The 7,520-nt window shown below is 42.6% G+C and overlaps 1 protein-coding gene across 1 annotated transcript in view; it reads right to left on the bottom strand.

Moving 5' to 3' along the window:
- The window catches only part of STAU1 (staufen double-stranded RNA binding protein 1), an 89,311-nt gene extending 82,049 nt beyond the window's left edge, over positions 1–7,262 (bottom strand). Inside the window, exon 1 of the mRNA XM_077778273.1 lies at positions 7,094–7,262. The gene's annotated coding sequence lies outside the window, so the exon portion shown is untranslated. The remainder of the gene's footprint in view (positions 1–7,093) is intronic.
- Between the last annotated feature and the right edge of the window lie 258 nt (positions 7,263–7,520).

Genomic DNA, 7,520 nt, shown 5'->3' with positions numbered 1-7,520 from the left:
TCTTTCTTTCCACACTGAGCTTCTTAGACTGGTTTGGAGAGGAGATAAGAAATTGGGTGGATGGTGAGCAGGGGAGGTGTGGAAATGAAAGTCAAGACGGATTTTAGAAGCACCTGGGCGCCTCAGTCGGTTGAGTGTCCAATTCTTGATATTGGCTCAGGTCATGAGCCTGCAGCCAGTCGTGGGATTGAGTCCCATGTTGGGACTCTCTCTTCCCCTCTTTCACTACCTCTCCCCTGCTCACACACCTTGCACTCTCTCTTTCAAAATAAATAAACATTTTCTAAAAAGATGGATTTTATACAACTGCAGCAAATCTCCAAAGCTCTCGGCATCTTTGACCACCAAGCATCTTATATGCCTTACTCATTCTTGGGCAAGGTTGTCAAAGTTTCTACATCTACCCAGATCTTATCAATTGCAAATCATATAAGGGAATTAAGATGTGAAGACAGCCTGGATTTAGCACCATCTAATAAAGCTGCAGCCCTTGCAGCAGCATTCATGATCCAGGGAGATGCTCAACATCAAGGAATGTAGTCACGTGGTACCAGGATGGAGGCAAGTATATGTAAGACAATGCCAAGCATGCCTTGTGCCATGTCAAGCCCAAACAGATCCCTGTGGCACTCTGGAGAGGACAAGATCTTATCTGTAGGTGGAGGGAATCATGGTTGGGCTGCTAAAGGGAGCTGTATTTCCAGAGAAGTTTTATTTGCTTGGGAATATTGCACAAACCCTCCTGAGAACAGAGGTGTTTCTTTAAAAATTGTCTTAGATCTGTACATCATTTTATCATTTATTTAATTCATATTGTATTTTCCCGTTCAGACAGGGAAGAGTGACAATGTTTTTTTGCCATCTGATTAGTTTATGCTTATTCATTTTTGTGTGTGAGAGAGAAAGAGCATGAGTGAAGGAAGGGCAGAGAGAGGGAGACACAGAATCTGAAGCAGGCTTCAGGCTCTGAGCTGTCAGCACAGAGCCTGATGCGGGGCTTGAACTCACAAACTGTGAGATCATGACCTGAGCTATGGTCAGATGCTTAACCGACTGAACCACCCAGGTACCCCTTTCCCCTCTGATTAGTTTTAAATATATGGTTAGTGTTTTTAAAAATCAAGTATTAGGGAGGGGTGCCTGGGTGGCTCAGTCCATCTCAGGTCATGATCTCACGGTTTATGAGTTCAGTTTGAGCCCCTTGTCAGGCTCTGGGCTGACAGTGCGGAGCCTGCTTGGGAGTCTCTCTCCCTTCTCTCTCTGCCCCTCCCCCATTCTCTCTCAGAATAAATAAATAAACTTAAAAAAAATTAAAAAGTACATATTAGAGAAAACTATAAAGGAGAACTAAAAATCATCTATAATTTCACCTTCCAGGTATAATTGTGGCTAACATGTTAGTATACATGCCTCTTGACTGTAACAGAAATTTCCTGTTGCCCTCAATAGCCATTGTCCACTTTTTCCTTACCAGTAAAACTCTAGATGTTTAGTTGGGCCTATGGCTGCTCAGAATAAAATCTACATTCGCCAGCCTCTTTGCAGGTAGGTGCACCCACAGACTAAGTCCTGGCCAATGATATGGAAGCAGAAGTCATCGTATGACTTCCAGGAAGTGTGATTAAGGGGAGAGTATGAGTTCCCTCCCTGCCCCTTCCTTCATGCTTGCTGGAATGAGGCCTGATGGCTGGAGTTTCACCAGCCATTTTGGACAGTGTAGTAGAAGCCACGTGATGGTGATGTGGACCAAGAGAATGGAAGGAGTCTGGGTCACCCTATCTCCCCTTTTATCAAAAGAGAAATCAACTTTGAATTTCTTTGATCCAGTCTACGTTCACCAAGTTTGGCAGTAAAACCAATGTCAACTCTTTTGGGGGGCTCTTTCCCATCTCTTGGAATCACCAAAACAAAACAAAATAATAACAACCCAGCTTCCAATAATACAAGAAAATTAGGGGCCACCTGGGTGGCTCAGTACATTGAGCGTCTGACTTGGGCTCAGGTCATGATGTTACAGTTCGTGAGCTGGAGCCCTGCCTCCGGCTCACTGCTGTCAGTGCAGAGCCTGCTTTGGATCCTCCGTCTCTCTCTCTCTGCCCTTCCCCTGCTCATGCTCTCTCTCTCAAAAATGAATAAACGTTAAAAAAATGAAGAAAGAAAATTGGGATAGGCCCTTTCATTTTCTGCTCAATGATCACTGCTGATTTGCTCAGAAACTGAGTCCAAAACCGTGTCCCATTAGAGTTAGATGGCTCCGCTCTTAGCAACCATTTCCTTTGCACCAAGTCTGTCCATGCCTGGGCCACTATCAAGAGACTTGCTGCTCCCCAGGGTGCTACAGGAGTGAGAGGTGTAGGTCATAACTCTTCAGAAGCTCAACACTGTCTGTTCTTCCAGCCTTGCTGCCATGAATCAATCTGTTATAATTATGGCTGCTCAACATCCTTGGACTCCTTCCCTGTCCAGTGTTTGGGAACACCCCATCTCAACAATTCATGCCTCTCTAAGATTGAGACTAGATAATGACTTCCTCAAGGTCGCTGTAGTTAGAGTACAGGCTTATGACCTAGACTCTGCAATCAGTGCCAGTCTTCAACAGGAAGCAGAGAGCCATACTCAGAATCCACTCTAGCCATCACGGCAGCAGAAACTCAGCTTCAGAGGCAGCAGTGGCCTCTGGTCTCATGGGCAGAGGATAAATCACGGTGTCTGGATGCAGAAGGGACGTCTCAAACAAAAACAATCTGTGGAGTGATTTGGCCATTGCTTCTGGACATAACCTTCAGGTCTGGAGATTATCAACCTATCTCATCCATCTAGAGATAGCTTTAGCAATATAGAGAGATATCTATGTAGATATGGATATAGAGAAAGAGACAGAGGGAGGGCAAGAGAGAGAGAGAGAAAAAGAGAGAGATTATATGAAATTGGCTCATGTGATTATGGAGCTAGCAAATCCAGGATTTGTAGAGCCAATGTCCCCAGTTCAAGTCTAAAGGTTGGGAGTTGCCACAGAATAAGGAAGAGGTGAGGTTCCAATTCAACAAAGGCCGTCAGACAGGAAGAATACTTACTCAGTGAAGAGTCAGTCTTTTATTCTAATCAGGCCTTCGACAGCTTGAATGAGGCTCCCTCACATTATGGAGGTCAATCTGCTTTACTCAGCCTAATGATTTTTTTTTTTTAAAGAAAGAATGGGTTTTTTTCAGCCCCCTTTTTTACATGTCTTTATTTTGAGAGAGAGAAACAGAGTGCGAGTTGGGCGAGGGGCAGAGAGAGAGGGAGACACCAAATCTGAAGCAGGCTCCAGGACCTGAGCTTTCAGCACAGACCCCAACACAGGTCTGGAACCCACGAACCATGAGATCATGACCTGAGCTGAAGTCAGATGCCTAACACACTGAGCCACCCAGGTGTCTCTCAGTCTAAAGATTTAAATGTTAATCTCTCTCTCTCTTTTATTTTTTTTTAAATTTTAAATGTTTATTTATTTTGAGAGAGTGTGAGTAGGGGAGGGTCAGGGAGAGAGGGAGAGAGAATCCCAAGCAGGTTCCACATTGCCAGTTCGATCCCATGAACTTTGAGATCATGACCTGAACTGAAATCAAGAGTCAGATGCTCAAATGACTGAGCCACTCAGGTGCTGCTAAATGTTAATCTCATCCAAAAACACTCTCAGAGAAACACCCACGATAATGTTTGACCAAATATCTGGGCATCTTAAGGCCCAGTCAAGCTGACGTAAAATTAACCATCACACTGCCCCATAAGAACCCTCAGGGACTGATTTAGTTGTCTGTCTTCAACTTGTTTAGCCTCCACCCCTTTCTTGTGTTAGGGAATCCATATCTCCACAGAAACATTCTTCTCAAACCTTCTTTTCATAACCTTGATGACAAATACCTCTGACCTCTGTTGCTTTCACCTCTGGGTCTCTTCAATTTCATCTTCCTTGATGGGCCTGAAGTCTAGTCTCCCCTTATTTCAGTTGGTAAGTCCACAGCAGCAGAAATCACAAAATCTGATTATTTTCTTAATAGTTCACCCAAAAGATTCCATCTTACCATACATGTTTTGTAATCTGCTTTCTTGGGGCACCTGGCCGGCTCAGTCAGCACAGTGTGCAACTCTTGATCTTGAGGTTATAGGTTCGAGTCCCATGCTGGGTGTAGATATTACCTTTTAAAAAGTCTAAATAATAAAGCATTTATAATCTGCTTTCTTAAGATATTTTAGATAATTCTTTGTCAGCGTACACGAAGCTACATATATTTTAATGGCTACAGTTTTCCATTGTGGGAATGTGACACAATTTCTTTTTTTCTTTTTTTAAAGTAGGCTCCACATCCAGCATAGAGCCCAATGTGGGGCTGACCCTGAGATCAAGACCTGACCTGAGATTAAGAGTTAGACACTTAACCGACTGAGCCACTCAGGCACCCCTGAATGATTTCTTTACTGATACTCAGTTGGATCATTTACAAATTATTCACTAGAAATGGTGCTTTGATGTACATATGATGGTGTGTACTTGTCTGGATTACTTTTGTCTTGTATATCAAAGTTCAGTTATGAGACAGAAACTATACTAGTTATTTTAACAGAAAAAAATTAATGTAAAGAATTATTAAAGGCCCCAAATAACCAAAACAATCTTGAGAAAGAGCAAAGTTGGAGGCATCATGCTTCCTGATTTTAAACTATGTTACAAAGTATGGTGTGGCATAAGAACAGACACATAGCTCAATGGAACAGAATAGAGAGCCCAGAAATAAATCCAGTGGTATATGACCAATTAATGTATAGCAAAGGAGCCAAGTATATACAATGGGGAATCAACAGTCTCTTCAATAAATAACGTTGGGAAAACAGGACAACCACATATAAAAAAATGAAACTGGACCACTATCTCATGTCATATAAAAAAACTAACTCCCAATGAATTAATGACTTGAATGTTTAAGACCTGAAACCATAAAACTCCTAAAAGAAAACACAGGCAGTAAGCTCCTTGACATTGGTCTTGGTGATGATTTTTTTGGATTTGACACTGAAAGCAAAGGCAACAAAGGCAAAAAAAAAAAAAAAAAAAAAAAAAAAAAAAAGCAAGTGAGACTACATCAGTCTAAAAAGCTTCTGTCCAGGGGTGCTTGGGTGGCTCAGTCAGTTAAGTGTCTGACTTGGGCTCATGTCATGATCTCATGGTTTGTGAGTTTGAGTCCCCCATTGGACTCACTGCTGTCAGCACAGAGCCCACTTTGAATCCTCTGTCCCCCTTGCTCTCTGCCCCTACCCCACTGGTCTGTCTCAAAATAAATAAATAAAACGTAAAAGAAAAAAAAAAAAAGCTTCTGTCTAGCAGGGGAAACCACTGACAAAATGAAAAGGTCACCTACTGAATGGGAGAAAATATTTTCAAATTATATATCTGATAAGGGCTTAATATCCAAAATACATAAAGAATTCATATAACTCAATAGAAAAAAACCCCCCACAAACAATCTGATTAAAAAATGGGCAGGGGCACCTGGGTGGCTCAGTTGGTTAAGCATCTGACTTCAGCTCGGGTCATGAACTCACAGTCAGTGGGTTCGAGCCCCACGTTGGGCTCTGTGCTGACAGCTCAGAGCCTGGAGCCTGCTTCAGATTCTGTGTATGTCTGTCTCTCTGCCTCTCCCATGCTCGCTCACTGTCTCTCAAAATAAAGACACTAAAAAAAAAAATTAAAAAGATGGGGCGCCTGGGTGGCTTAGTCGGTTAAGCGTCCGACTTTCGCTTAGGTCATGATCTCGCGGTTCGTGGGTTCAAGCCCCGCGTCGGGGTCTGTGCTGACTGCCAGCTCAGAGCCTGGAGCCTATTTCAGAGTCTGTGTCTCCCTCTCTCTCTGACCCCCCCCTGCTCACGCTGTCTCTCTCTCTCTCCTAGAAATAAATAAAACATTAAAAAAAAAGAAAAAAATTAAAAAGAAATAAAATAAGAAATAAAAAATGGGCAGAGGATCTGGATAGATGTTTTTCCAAAGAAACATTCAGATGGCCAACAGGTACATGGAAATGTAGTCAACATCACTAATCATCAGGGAAATGTAAATAAAAACCACAATGAGATATTACCTCACACCTCTTAGAATGGCTTTAATCAAAAAGAGAAGAAATAATAAATATTTGGGGAGGATGTGGAGAAAAGGGAACGCTCATGCACTGTTGGTGGGAATGTAAATTGGTGCAGCTGCTGCGGAAAACAGTATGGAAGTCCCTCAAAAATAAAAAGTAGAACTACCATATGATTCAGCAATTCCACTTCTGGGTATTTATCCGAAGGAAATGAAAACACTAACTTGAAAAGATATCCTGTCCTCCATATTCACAGGAGCATTGTTAACAATAGCCAAGACATAGAAGCAATCTAAGTGTCCACCAAAGTATAAATGGATAAAGATAAAGAAAATGCAGTATAAAAGAAAACTTAAAGAAAAGAAAATGTGGCATATATACACAATGGAATATTATTCAGCCATAAAAAAGGAAACCTTGCCATTTCCAACAACATGGATGGACCTTGAGGGCATCATGCTAAGTGAGATAAGGACACTCTCATGCACTCTCTTTCTAAAATTAAAAAAAATAATAATATAAAAAATAAGCATCTGGTACCATGCTGTTTATACAGGTGAGGATTTTAGAAATTGGTGCAGCTACAGGGTTGTGGCTCAGAGTCTCCCAGGAAGTTGCCTTCACAATATCAGCAGAGGCTATAGTCATGCGAAGGCCTGATTGGGGCTGGATGATCTATTTTCAGGGTATCTTCCTCACAAGACAGAGGCTTCAGTTTCTTACGGGCTGTTGGCAGGAGGCCTTAATTACTCATTATGTGGGCCTTTGCATAGGCTGTTGGAGCGTCCTCAACACGCGGCAGCTAATTTCTCCCAGAGCAGGTGAAATCACTACGTGGAGCCACTAAAATTTTTATAAACTTCAACCTTGTCACCACATTCTGTTCTTTAGAATCAAATCACTGAATACAGCCTACACTCAAGAGAAGGAATTCAGCGCTATCTCTTGAAGGGAGGAAATCAATGTAAAAAGTAACATACCGGGGCGCCTGGGTGTCTCAGTCGGTTGAGTGTCCCACTTCAGCTCTGGTCACGATCTTGCAGTCAGTGAGTTCCAGCCCTGGGTCCTGCTCTCTGCTGACAGCTTGGAGCCTGGAGCCTGCTTCAGATTCTGTGTGTGTCTCTCTCTCTGCCCCTCCCCCACTCACGCTCTGTCTCTCTCTCAAAAATAAATAAAAACATTTTTAAAAAAGTAACCTAGCAGGTGTTCGTACCATAAAAAGCAAGAAGGAACATTAAGCAGTATGGAAGTAGTAATTGCAGGGAGAAGCCAGCCATGAGCTGGGGGAAAAAGGGAAGAGGCTGCAAACACCAAAACTAACAAGTTTCGAGAAGGGGGCCCTTTGCAGCAGAGAAGCACTAAGCGGCTGATGTCTCTGAACCCAGAGAAAGTTCTCATGGGGCTGGG

The sequence above is a fragment of the Crocuta crocuta genome, unplaced genomic scaffold (assembly GCF_008692635.1).
Source record: "Crocuta crocuta isolate KB4526 unplaced genomic scaffold, BGI_CrCroc_1.0 scaffold27, whole genome shotgun sequence".
NCBI classification, from domain to species: Eukaryota; Metazoa; Chordata; class Mammalia; order Carnivora; family Hyaenidae; genus Crocuta; species Crocuta crocuta.
The sequence above is the reverse complement of the archived record's forward strand: the minus strand, read 5'-3'. Positions and strand labels throughout refer to the sequence as shown.